Source organism: Rhinatrema bivittatum, chromosome 7 (assembly GCF_901001135.1).
Source record: "Rhinatrema bivittatum chromosome 7, aRhiBiv1.1, whole genome shotgun sequence".
In the NCBI taxonomy this organism is placed as follows: domain Eukaryota; kingdom Metazoa; phylum Chordata; class Amphibia; order Gymnophiona; family Rhinatrematidae; genus Rhinatrema; species Rhinatrema bivittatum.
Window position 1 is genome coordinate 5,725,100 of NC_042621.1, and position 13,353 is coordinate 5,738,452.

A 13,353-nucleotide genomic window follows, 5' to 3' on the forward strand; every position below is an offset into this window, starting at 1 on the left:
TTTGACAAAAGTGTTCTGTGATTGGGCTCTATCCTAATGATGTCACCCATATGTGAGGACTACCATCCTGCTTGTCCTGTGAGAAAAACACGCTACTATCATTCATGAGTTGCCACCCACATCATCTGCGCCACAATATTCCGGTTGGGCAGATTTTTCGCCTTCAACATTTATGAACAAATGAAGAGTATATCTGCCAAGCCAGAACTATGACTTTTTACATCATGGCTACCCTATTAAAGTAATTAAATATGCCTATAAATGGGTACTTTATGTCAATTGTGACCTCCTTTTTACAAAACCATCTCCCACTGCTGAAGACGCAATTACATGTGTTAAGAACATAAGAAATTGCCATGCTGGGTCAGACCAAGGGTCCATCAATGGTCCAGGCCACAAGAACCTAGCAAGCACACAAACATTAAGAAGATCTCATGCTACTGATGCCAGTAATAGCGGAGGCCATTCCCGCAGTCAACTTGATTAATAGCAATTAATGGACTTCAAGAACTTATCCAAACCTTTTTTAAACCCAGCTACACTAACTGCACTAACCACATCCTCTGGCAACAAATTCCAGAGCTTAATTGTGCATAGAGTGAAAAATAATTTTCTCTAATTAGTCTTAAATGTGCTACTTGCTAACTTCATGGAGTGCCCCCTAGCCCTATTATCCAAAAGTGTAAATAACTGATTCACATCCACTCATTCAAGACCTCTCATGATTTTAAAGACCTCTATCATGTCCCCCATCAGCCATCTCTTCTCCAAGCTGAACAGCCCTAACCTCTTCAGCCTTTCCTCATAGGGGAGCTGTTCCATCCCTTTTATTATTTTGGTTGCCTCTCTCTGTACCTTCTCCAGTGCAACTATATCTTTTTTCATATGCGGCGTCTAGAATTGTACATAGAACTCAATGTGCGGTCTCACAATGGAGCGATACAGAGGCATTAAGAAGTTTTATTCACCATTCCCTTCCTAATAATGCCTAACATTCTGTTTGCTTGACTTCCACAGCACACTGAGCTGACGATTTTAATGTATTCTCACAGGACAAGCTGGATGGTAGTCCTCAAATATGGGTGACGTCAGTGGACGGAACCCTGTCACGGAAAACTTTTCTGTTCCCTTTGCCTATGTTTTCATCCTTAGTTAGCCCCACAAAGCCTGCGAGTGTCCTCCTATGATCCTCCACCTGGTTATTAGGGCTAGTGGGATAGGGACATCCACGGTTACCGTTGCCACCAGGGCTGCTGTCGAATCCATGCCTCCATCAATTCCCTCGGTACCTCCGTGCGGTCGATGCCCCCATCGATATCGCCATCCATTCCATCGATGCTATCGATCCCCACATCGATTCTGTCAGTGCCATCGATGTTTACATCCATGATACTGATCTCTCCATGAATTCCATCGACGCCCGTGTCCATGCCATCGATGCCCACGTGTTTCCATCGGTGCCATCGTCTATACCACCGATGCTGTCAATGCCCTATTCGATTTTGTGGATGCCGCCATCGATGCCGGTATTGATTTCACCAATGCCATCGATGAGTCTTCAATTCTTCGATGCCACATCAATTCCATTGATCCTACGCTGATGCCGTCAGTGCTTCCATCAATGTTATCTGTGCTCTGCCCGAGCCATCAACACTTCCATCGATGCTTTCAACGATACCCTCGAAGCCATCTTCAATGCCGCCATCGATACCGTCAATACTGCCATAGCACCTAAACGCAATGCTCCATACTTCGGACTCTTAACCAAAGCCCCGTATCATCATAGTGCCATGAGCAGTGCAGGCATGCTGACAGTCCATCACCACTCACCATCCAAGACAGCGAGGGCATCCACCTCAGCGCTGGGGAAAGACCGGGCAGAGCACCGTGACAATAATCGTCACCGGCACGGTGACCGTCCACCACTGATGCAATCCAGGACATCGATGCTATCTTAATCAGTGCTGGAGAATGACTGGGCCAAGCGCCAAGGGAAACATCGCTACTGCCACCGCCACTGTTCTGCTCAGTGGTGGCAGTCCTCAGTGCTGGAGAATAACCGGGCCGAACTCTGGCGTCAATGTACACTGAGCTTGCGAAGCGGGCCTGGGTTCATAAGTCATGTGCTCCTCTGCACCCGAGGCGTTCCCCACCGACATCGGTGCGGGGTTCTGAGCCATCACAAAATAATGTGGAAGCGCCAGATACGCCTAGCCTGTCTCCTCTGTAGCTGCGCTACCATACCAAATTACAGAGTTGAGTCGGATGTTTACATCCCTCAGACTGTCCTCTATGCCTCCTGAAATCCACGGAGCCATCGATATTCACCGACTCATCCTTCTGCGATCCACCACAAAGGACAGTAAATACTGTAATCCCACTTCAGCAACAATCCCATCGAGACCTGGTCGCTAAGTCGGGTCACATGGTTTCAAAAGGTTCTAGGTCGTGTTATCTTCCAAGAACCGTATTAGTGTCACATATTGCTATTGCCAGCTATGTTTGACACAACACCAAGAGAACCTCTCTACCAATAATTTGGGATTGCATCGAGACATCCGTTGTCAGCAACGGGACTCCATACTCGATAATACTCTGGCTTCTGATTCCTAATTAAGGCCCGAAGTCCCAGATGCATTAGCTGATCTGCTAGACACAAGATCCAGCAAACATTGCCTCAATTGCAAGCCCACCTCGAGACCTGGCAACAGCTCTCGACATTTTCTTGCACAGCAGACAAAGATGCAAGTAAGACTTTTACCGCTCACGCTCCAGCGGGAGATTAGCTGATATCCAGATTACATCAGCTCTGCCAGTTGGACACCTCCTGGCCTCTCAACTTGCTGGATATCAGAGCGGCCACCCCACTTAGTACCAGGGCTCAGGGTACAGTCCCCTGGACACTACAAAGCACCGGGGGTGTGTGTGTAGTTTTTAATCTCACTATTCTTTCAACAGAAAGCAGATGCTCTCCACCCATCCTGGACCTCAGAAATGTCAACTTTCTTCAGCAGGGACAGGTAACATGGTGTCTCTCGTCACCATGCTTCCCTTACCGCAGTAAGTGTGTTCCCTCTCTCGACTTTCTATGTGCTTCATAGTGAGTCAACAATATTACAATCCCAAGTTCTGCCGGTTGCACTAGCTTCGACAACTTGGGTATTTCACCAAAATCAATAGCAGTGACTGCTGTTTCTCTATGGAGTAAAACATCATTCACGCTTTTCCTTGCATGGACAACTGCCTAACAGCAGTCAATCCAAGCAAGGAGCTCTATCTTCTCCACGACTCACTATAAATCTACTACCTGGGATTGCTGTTTAACTACCATAAATCCGATATGGAACAGTTCTGGACACTACAGTCGCAACGAACTTCCTGTTCAACAACCGCACAGACATTCTGACAAATTCCTACACATCTCTGCGCGCATGCAACATAACCTCAGCCCCTCAATTCTTTCATTGATGGGCCAGGGGTTTTTTCACTATTCACTTTACTCATACGCCCAGATTGGCTATGAGTAAAATTCAGTGGAATTTTCAATTATCAGTGGATCTAAGCTGTTCAACCGCTTTCGTCCCTGATCCATATTACCGATCTAGAACCAAATCCTCAGCTGGTCCTGCTCACGGTCGCATTTACTTAGGGTTGAAGAGTTCGTATCCACATCTTCCCAACCCAATATGCGTCTATTCCGCTCCATACAGGAGTTTCACATCAACCTCCTGGAGCTTCGAGTCATGAGCTATGCCTTTTATGCCTTACAAAACTGCCTCTGCAACAAGCCTTTGTGCATACAGACAGCATAGTGGCAATGTGGTATTCCAACACACAGGCATGCACAACCTCTTAGCTGCTCTGCTAGGAAGCTGTGCAGCTCTAGCCTTTGGCCCTTGCACACTCCATGCATCCCCAGGCCATTTATCTAACAGACTTACTGAACGCACTAGCAGACCTTCTCCATAGATGTTTCCATCCTCTCGAATGGTCTCTGACTACATGTGTAGCGAGCAAAATCTTCTAGCGCTGAGGTCAACCAACCTTGCCCTCTGCGTCTGAATCGAACCATACAGTGGACAGATTCTACTCCCTACACATGTCTCGGAATGCGTTCCCATGGACGCCTTTTCTCATTCTGCAACAAAGGCCTCTTATATGTGTCACTTTCGACGCCTCTCATAGCCAGGACTCTCATTATGCTGCACCAGGACGGGGTTCGCCGTTTCTCAGACCCACATCCTGACCACGACAAGCATGCTTTCCCATACTTCTCAATCTATCACACAGGTAACCAATTCGCCTTCTCACAGTTCAGTCTCATATCACGGACTCACTGATGTTCTCAGGTACTGGTAGCGTCACAACAGCCTTCCACACATAAATCTTACCATTCAAAATGGCATGATTTACCACAGGGCGCATACAAAAGGGTATTACCCCCTTTTTTCTATACCACTCTTTTTTCTCTTACTCCCTCGGATTCTGCTCCCCAGACATCCTCCACATGAGTACACCTTGGTTCCAATTTGGCATACCACTTGGGAGTGGGGATACCCGATTAACAGTTCAACCCCTTCTGAGTCAGCTTACCATGGGTCATCCACTGATTAAGCCGTCTCTATTTTCACTGGTTACGGAATGGGGCCTACATTTAGTGCTTACAAGACTCCTACGTTCCTGGTTCGAGCCTTACCATTCCTCTCACTTAACAGTCTGGCATGGGAAATTCTTTCCCTCATAGTCATCACTTCTGCCAACAGGGTCAGTGAGTTACACACCTTGTTACATACTCACCTGACCCTGCGTTCCTCCGTGACCAAGTGGTCCTACGTACTCAACCTCATATCCTTAAGGTAGACGCAGCATCTCACCTTACTCAGAATATACTCTGCCCACTTTTTCCCAACACCTCTCTCTCACCAGGGCGAGAGGGTTTTCCACTCCTTGGACTGTAAGAGTGCACTTGCATTCTATCTAGACCGCACTATACTCCATAGGAATTATACCTAACTCTTTCCTTCTTTGGCAAAAGACAAGCTGCGAGTTCCAGTGGGCAAACAGACCTTTTCCACCTGGTTGGTGGAATGTATCTCCTTTTGCTACCAGCAAGCAGACATTCCGCTACAAGACAGTGTGAAAGCACACTCTGTTAGAGCCGTGCCAACCTCAGTGGCTCACCTTCGGTCGGTGCCACTTGCTGATATTTGTAAGGCCACAACCTAGAGCTCTCTCCATACCTTCGCGGCCATTATTGCTTAGATAAGGCTGGCCGGCAAACTTCCGTTTTTGGCCAGTCTGTTTACGCAACTTGTTTTCAGCTTAACTACCCAACATCCTTCCACCAATCCGTTCAGGGTTTCAGGATGCCCTCCTTACCAAATTCCACCCCTGTTGTTGTGCCTGTTGCACATCTTTGGGTGCATTTGGTGCATTGCTCGGGCATCCTCAGCTCGGTACTCACCCATATGTGAGGACTACTATCCTGCTTGTCCTGTGAGAAAGCAGAGTTGCTTACCTGTAACAGGTGTTCTCACAGGACAGGAGGATGGTAGTCCTCACGAAACCCGCCCACCTACCACCCCGCGGAGTTGGGTCTACATACGTTTTATTATTTTATTTTTCGCTTGAACTTTTTGCTATACACGAGACTGAAGGGAGACACCTGTGGTCACAGGGATAATGGCATGCTGAGCATGCTCAGTGCACTCAGTGTGCCAGTGTCAGTCAAAGCTTTCTAGAAACTTTGACAGAAAAGTTTTCCATGACAGAGCTCCATCCACTGTCGTCACCCATATGTGAGGACTAACATCCTGCTGTCCTGTGAGAACACCTGTTACAGGTAAGCAACTCTGCTTTATCCACTATGATGCCTAGATCCTTTTCTTGGGTGGTAGCTCCTAATATGGAACCTATCATCGTGTAACTACAGCAAGGGTTATTTTTCCCTATATGCAACATCTTGCACTTGTCCACATTAAATTTCATCTGCCATTTGGATGCCCAATCTTCACGTCTCGCAAGGTCCTCCTGTAATGTATTGTATCACAATCTGCTTGTGATTTAACTACTCTGAATAAATTTGTATCATTTGTAAATTTGATAATCTCACTGTTTACTGTTTTCCACTGAGAAAATTGACCATTTAATCCTACTCTCTGTTTCCTGTCTTTTAACCAGTTTATAATCCACAAAAGGATATCGCCTCCTATCCCATGACTTCTGTATTCATCAGCATTCTGCATTTACGTTGTCCTCTATGTAAAATATAATATATTGTTTCTTATTTAGATGTATGGTTCCTCCCGCAGCAGTTTTCTATGAAATACGGTCCATGTCAGGGGACCATGAAACCTAATTTTGAACTTGTATAAGAGCTCCTAAAGTCTTTGGATTACCAAATAAAAACCATTGGATAACAAAAGGTTTTTCTTTTGCCCTTCTTCTCTGTTTTTTGATTAGCTCAGGTCTGAACATACTCTGCTCAAGTGTGAGACCGCAAACTACCTGTTGAAATAGATTATGTCTTTTTTGCACTTCATTTTAATCTTTAAAAGCTGAGCCTGGATGGGGGTAGAGGAGACAAAGAGAAAGGGGAAAAACATAAGAACATAAGAACATGCCATACTGGGTCAGACCAAGGGTCCATCAAGCCCAGCATCCTGTTTCCAACAGTGGCCAATCCAGGCCATAAGAACCTGGCAAGTACCCAAAAACTAAGTCTATTCCATGTAACCATGTAAAAATTCGATTTTTTTCTCCAAGGAGGCAGCATTTTTCTCATAGAGCTCATCTCAAACCTCATGCTCTATGCCACTGTAGCTTCTCAGGATGGGACTCCTGTTGCTCTGGAGGAAGAGCTGGGAGATTTATTTTTAAAAAAAATGTATTTAAAATCTTTTCTATACAGTCGTTAAGCTAGATGCCGTCACAACGGTTCACAATAAGGCACAATTTCATGTTGCTTAAATGTGTTAAATTATATTAACTAAAAAGGTGCCATCAAATACTGTAACATAGTTTCGAATTAAATATTACTTAGTGGGTGTGATAAGTCATGTCTACTTCTATCTTTATCAGCTATCAGATAAATTAATACTTAAATCTAGTCCTATGTTGTTGAAATATAATAAAAATAAAATACACACAATTCGAGTAAGATGGTGTGTGTGTGTGTGTGGGAGTTCTGCTGACCGCATCCTACATTTCCCTGGATTCTATTCTCCATTCTCTTTGTGGTATGCTTGCTTAAATAGCCATGTTTTTAAACTTTTTCTTAATGTTTTGATGTCTCTTTGCATTCTGATTTCTAAAGGCATGGTGTTCCATATAATAGATCCTGCTAGGGATAGGGCCCTATCCCTTACTTGAGTTAGTCTAGCTGTTTTTACTGAGGGAATAGTTAGCAGTGCTTTGTTTGCTGATCTCAGGTTTCTATTAGGGACGTATACGCGAAGGGCTGTGTTCAGCCATTCTGCCTTTTCGTCATGTATTAATTTATATAGGGTCTTGTATTGTATTCTTTGTTCAATGGGTAGCCAGTGTAGTTCAATTAGGGTTTCGGTGATATGGTCTCTCTTACTTTTACCAGTTAGAATTCTCGCAGCGGTGTTTTGAAGTACCTGTAGTGGTCTTATCATGGTATAGAGTAATCCCAGTAGAAGGGAATTACAGTAGTCTGTGCTCGAAAAAATTAATGCTTGTAATACTGAACGGAAGTCGTTTTGTTGTTAATAGTGGTTTAAGTCTTCTAAGAGTCATAAGTTTGGCGTAACCTTCCCTTACTTTTAGAGATATATGTTGTTTCATACTTAGTTCCGTATCGATTATCACTCCAAGGTTTTGTACTTTCTCAGCTAGTTGTATTTTTTGGTTGTTATTGATTGTGATTGGGTTTTGAATGAATGTGATGTTTTTTCGTTCTAGGTGTAGGAATTCTGTTTTCTCTATATTAATAACTAATTCCATTTGGTTTAGGGAGCTGTTTTATTATATCTAGATACATGTTTGCTAAGTTTAGTTTTCTCAATTGAGTCATTAATTGGAAGTATTAATTGAATATCATCAGCGTATATGTAGTGTGAGATTCCCAAACCAGCTAGCAGGTGGCATAACGGCAGCATGTATATGTTGAATATAGTGTGGCAGATAGGGCTGATCCCTGCGGAACTCCTGTTTGAAGGTTTATTTTTTCTGACATTATGTCTTTGATTTGCACTTGGAAGTATCTATTATTTAGGTATGATTTGAACCATTTGATTGTTATATTGCATAAACCTATTTCTTCTAATCTATTTAATAGGATGTCATGATTTACTGTAGCGAATGCCGCTGATAGGTCTAGCATCACTAAAATATAATGTTTTCCGCTGTCGAAACCTCTCATGATGTTGTCTGTTAGCGCAAGTAGTAGTGTTTCAGTGCTATAGTTTTTGCGAGATTAGGGGAAGAATGAGAGTGTGTAAAGATCATGTACAGAGGGAGAATGCAGTTCTTCAGCTCTTCCTCTCCCAGGCTGCATTCCCTGTCAGCAGATGGCTCTAGATCAGAAAGAAACTTGCCCCTGACTAGTTGGGCCTGAAAATCCACTTGTCACCACTAAATGTTTAAACACGGCTTGAAAAACCTGCTTAAGTTAAAAGTTTCAAAGTGTGTAGTGCTACCTGGCAGCAGTATGTTCTCTAAAGGATACGAGTGAACAGCTCATCCCAGGTAGGCAACTGCTTCCACCAAGTGACACTCTGAAAGCACTGTCACTCTGCTTACCTGTGCCCATCACTACAGCATAAAGGAAATGTTCATCACAGTCTGGATCAATCTATAAGTGACCTCAGGAGCAGGGAATGGGACTGACACAGGTGCCCACCAAGTGTAAAAATCGTTTAGGCCATCTCGGAGGCTGAGTGGCAGCGCTTCATGCTCTCCATAAGGGAAGGGTCTGTGGTTTGATTGTCAGATCAAGCCTTCGGCACTCTGGATCAGCTGTGGGATGCTGCGGAGGCCACAGCCCCTTGGGAGAGGGCAAAAGAGTTGAGGTATTTCTCCTTGAGGCGGGATTTAGAGCCCACTATACAGTGTTCAGGAAGGCTGCCCGCTTCAGGATTATCACTGCAATTACCAGACTAGGATAGGGGTCTATTAAAATAGGGGAAAAATCCCCACATAGTTGTGAATGAAGTCTCAGCTCTGGTTCAGATTAAGCTGGCAGAAAAAAAACAACTGAGCCAAACATCTCCCCACCCCACAATAAAAATTTACAGAAGGGGATAGTACTGAAACTAGAAAGCTAATACTTTTAAAATCACCAGTAATTCTTGTGACCTGAAAGTTTTACACGTAATGTCAAATTTAATAGAAATATCAGAAGTAATTGTTTCCTGGTAAAATAATTGCTGCATATCCTCAGCACATGTTTGGTTAACCTTTATTTATTCATGAGAAAGGTTTGCGAATCCAAACGTAAACAACATTGTAGACTTAAAATATCTGGCATGCGAATCCTAAAACAAATAAAAAGCCTCTATACTCTGTAATATCTCCAGCTTGCAAACTTTTGACTTCAAACCAGAAATCAATGAGACTGATTTCTCAGGCTGCCAGTACCTCACTGTCAGGCCGATACAGTACTGAGCGCTCCGACGGAGCGCTCAGTACTGTATCAACCCGCGGCACCTAATAGGGCCCTCAACATGCACGACCAGCACGACCAACCCGCGGCACCTAATAGGGCCCTCAACATGCAAATGCATGTTGAGGGCCCTATTAGGTATGCGCGCGGGATACAGAAAGTAAAATGTGCAGCCAAGCCACACATTTTACTTTCAGAAATTAGCGCCGACCCAAAGGTCGGCGCTAATTTCTTCCAGCTAATTTTCTTCCAGTAAAAACTGCTTTTCTGTGCACCCTCTGACTTAATATCATGGCGATATTAAGTCGGAGGTCCCGAAGAGTAAAAAAAAGTTAAAAAATAAATAAATAAATAGATTTGAATTCAGCCCGCAACTGTCAGGCCGAAAAGCGGACGCTCAATTTTGCCGGCATCCGGTTTCCAAGCCCGTGGCTGTCAGCGGGCTCGAGAACCGACGCCAGCAAAATTGAGCGTCGGCTGTCAAACCTGCTGACAGCCGCCGCTCCGGGCTAAAAGGAGGCGCTATGGACGCGCTAGTGTCCCTAGTGCCTCCTTTTGCCCGATTCTACCGCACCACCTCATTTGAATACTGTATCGCGCGCACCGGCGAGTGGCTGGTGCGTGCGCCAGGAGAGCGGGCGTTCGTCCGCTCTCCCGCATTTTTACTGAATCAGCCTGTGTGTTTGTACTGCAAGTAGTAATTGAAAAAAAACAAAACCCCCCCCCCCATGTTTTCTTGCCAATATCATATTTTTCAGGTATTCCTTTAATTGCCCTTTCATCCCTTATGTCCTTACTATGCTACTTTATGCCTCAAACATAGCACACATCTGCAGGATGTTATCAAGGGAATGCAACACAAATATAACCACCAATATTCACTGTATGTGGAAAGAATGCCCATGCATACATCCAGCTAGCACTCATTTCAGACACAGACTTTCCATTTTCAGTGTACTGTGACAAGAGGAGATGAGTAGGAGTCATTTACACTGGCAAGAATCTTAACAGTCGCTCCTTTATGGGTACTGCCTCTCCTCTACCCATTATTCTGAGGAGGTCAAACACAGGAAGACATCTTTGAAAGGGCTGAAAATACCTAACAGCAGCAGTTGCAACTACATCAAGCTTCCAAATAGGTTTGGGGGAAACCTGCCTGGAATGGCAGTTACAACCCTACCAGCAGCAGAACAGCTGCATCAAGCTTCTAAGAAAGCACTGGGGATAACCTGCACCGAGTGACTTTGCTTAAAACCAAACATGAATGAGCATGGGGAAGTCAGATGTTTTTGGACAAAAGTCTCACAAATTTTGGTGGCTATATTAATCATGAAATGTCATGGCAAGGCATGCAATGAGGACCTTGGTGTCAATTAGACATTTGCAAGAATCAGAGATGAAGATGACAAGGCCTGAAATAGCCTACCTATGGAGGTAATAGAGACCAGGAAGGTAACAGAATTTGGACAAACTTAGGACAGACATGGAAAGAGGTGGTAGAAACCTCGAGTAGAACCCTTGACCCTGTTGTTCTTGAGGGTTCAATTCTACTATGCCCACTGCAAGGAGGGTGGAGAGTTCCTTTTGAAGAATGACCAAATGGGCGGATGAACCCCATGATGGACATGGGGGAGAAGTCTTTGGGAGCCTGCTGAAGTGCAGACTGTACCCTTGGCAGACAATGGAGAGGACCCAGTGGTCCGACATGATCCCTTCCCAGCGCCAGGTGAAGCTGAGGAGCCTGCAGACTGGGGGATTGGGCGCCAAGGGAACTGCCAGCTAACTTAAGCTCCCTCGCCGCCAGTCAAAAGCCCGTGGGTGGGGCTTGCTGAGGCTCCAGTTGGGGTCTGGGGGCCCACTGCTGGCGTGGGCAACCCCTGGAACTGGTTTGAGGCATGCGAGTTCGAGCGGCCAGAGGGTAATACTTCCTCTGCCGGTAGAAGGACTTACGACAACTTTGCCTGGAAGATTTCCTGGCCGAGGATGGCCCTTCTGAGGGACTAGCGATAGCTGCTGGAGGGTATCATGATGGTCCTTCAGCTGCGCCATCGCATATTGGACCTTATCCCCAAACAGATTCTTGCCTGTACAAGGGAGATTGGTAAGCCTATCCTGGACCTCCAGCTGGAGGCCCGGAGCCAAACCATTCATCTGGCATCGATGCCCACGGCAGCTACGCGGGCTGCAGTTTCAAAAACATCATAGCTGGAACGCCCCTCATGTTTCCCTGCTTCCAGACCATGTGAGGCCATGACGGCAAGTGCTTCCTGCTGTTGCTGGGGAAGGCCCTCCACAAAATCCTGGACTCGTTTCCAGAGATTGCAGTTGTACTGAATCATGTAAAGTTGGTAGGCCGCAATGCAGGCAACCAGCAAGGCGCTGAGGAGGTTGATGACCCCGAGGTCTGGGGAAGAAGAGAGAACACAGAGGATCGATCTCCCTCTCCCCAATCTTTGGGGGTGCTAGCTAGAGGGATCTAGAGAGGTCGTGACAGATGGCTCTCCATGATCCTTGGGCAACAAAGAGACTGACGCAGGTGTGGAGGATTTCGAGGTCCCGAAGTTTCTCCATTTTGTCAAGGCGCGCCCGATGCCCTTTGGCTGTCATCTGATCGAACAGACGGCACCCACAGACATCGTGTGAGGCCCCCAGGCAGAGGATGCAAACCTCATGCGGATCCATGATGGACATGGTCCGTGGGCACTGGGGGCACTGATAAAAACTGGTTGACGCCATGAAAAAGAGCTGGTGTGCGGTCAATGGCTGACGGACACCACGGGGTAGAGAGTTGAGAAAATGGCCGAAAAAGGACCTACCTTACAGGGGGTACAGACCACGTAGGGGGACTCGATGGGGATCTGAAAATCAACTCGAGAAATCGAGGAAAAAATTTGAAAAGACTGGAGCTCCACGGACTGCAAGGCAATTGCATCACGGAAAAGAAGAGACTGAAGGGGGGACCTCGCGTGGACACGCGGATAGCAGCAGGCTGGGCATGCTCAATCTGCTGGCTAAAATTTCTAGAAACTTTGACAAAAGTTTGCTGTGCCGGGCTCCATCGGATGATGTCACCCACATGTGAAGACTACCATCCTGCTTGTCCTAGGAGAACCCTGTCTGCGGACAGGGGAGTCCTGGTTTTCATGCAATGATTGTTCCATTTACTGGACCATGTGCTTCCTTGGGGGAAGTATATGCTATCATGGCTGAGGTATTAATACCTAAGCCAGGTTGGGGCAGTCTGTTCTGAGATCACCCTTACCCTGCCTTGGTACCCTTAGAGTTTCCAGGCTGGTAAAGAAATCCTGTTTGACAGGGGTTTACACTTGCAGCATCCTGACTTCCTGTCTCTTAGTGGAGTATTTCTGGATTTCTTCTTGTGGAATTCGCTCTCAGCTTCAGTTGTTCCAAGCAGGCTGAGGACTCTAACTCGGTAGGTAATTCCCTATTGGAATCTGCAGTGAATTATTTGCTTGGAGTTGAGTTGTGTTTATCCCAGCAGTCCAACGATCTGCTTCTTTGTGTTCTTCGCTCTTTCCTACTTCCAGATGGAATTTCAGGGGTACAGGTGAAAAGCTAAGGCATTCGTGGTATATCTGCAGGGAAAGATACACAACTTTTCCCCTATATTTTCACCAAGCTCCGGCCAATACTAGGTTGCCCAAAGTGTCTTCTTGCTCACCTGAACTATCTTGTAGACAGGATGGATAGCCCTGCCCTTACAG

The 13,353-nt window shown here is 45.8% G+C and overlaps 1 protein-coding gene across 2 annotated transcripts in view; it reads right to left on the minus strand.

Annotated features, from left to right (window-relative positions):
- ATP2C2 (ATPase secretory pathway Ca2+ transporting 2) overlaps positions 1–13,353 on the minus strand; it is a 238,739-nt gene that overhangs the window by 11,494 nt on the left and 213,892 nt on the right. The gene's annotated exons all lie outside the window — the stretch shown is intronic.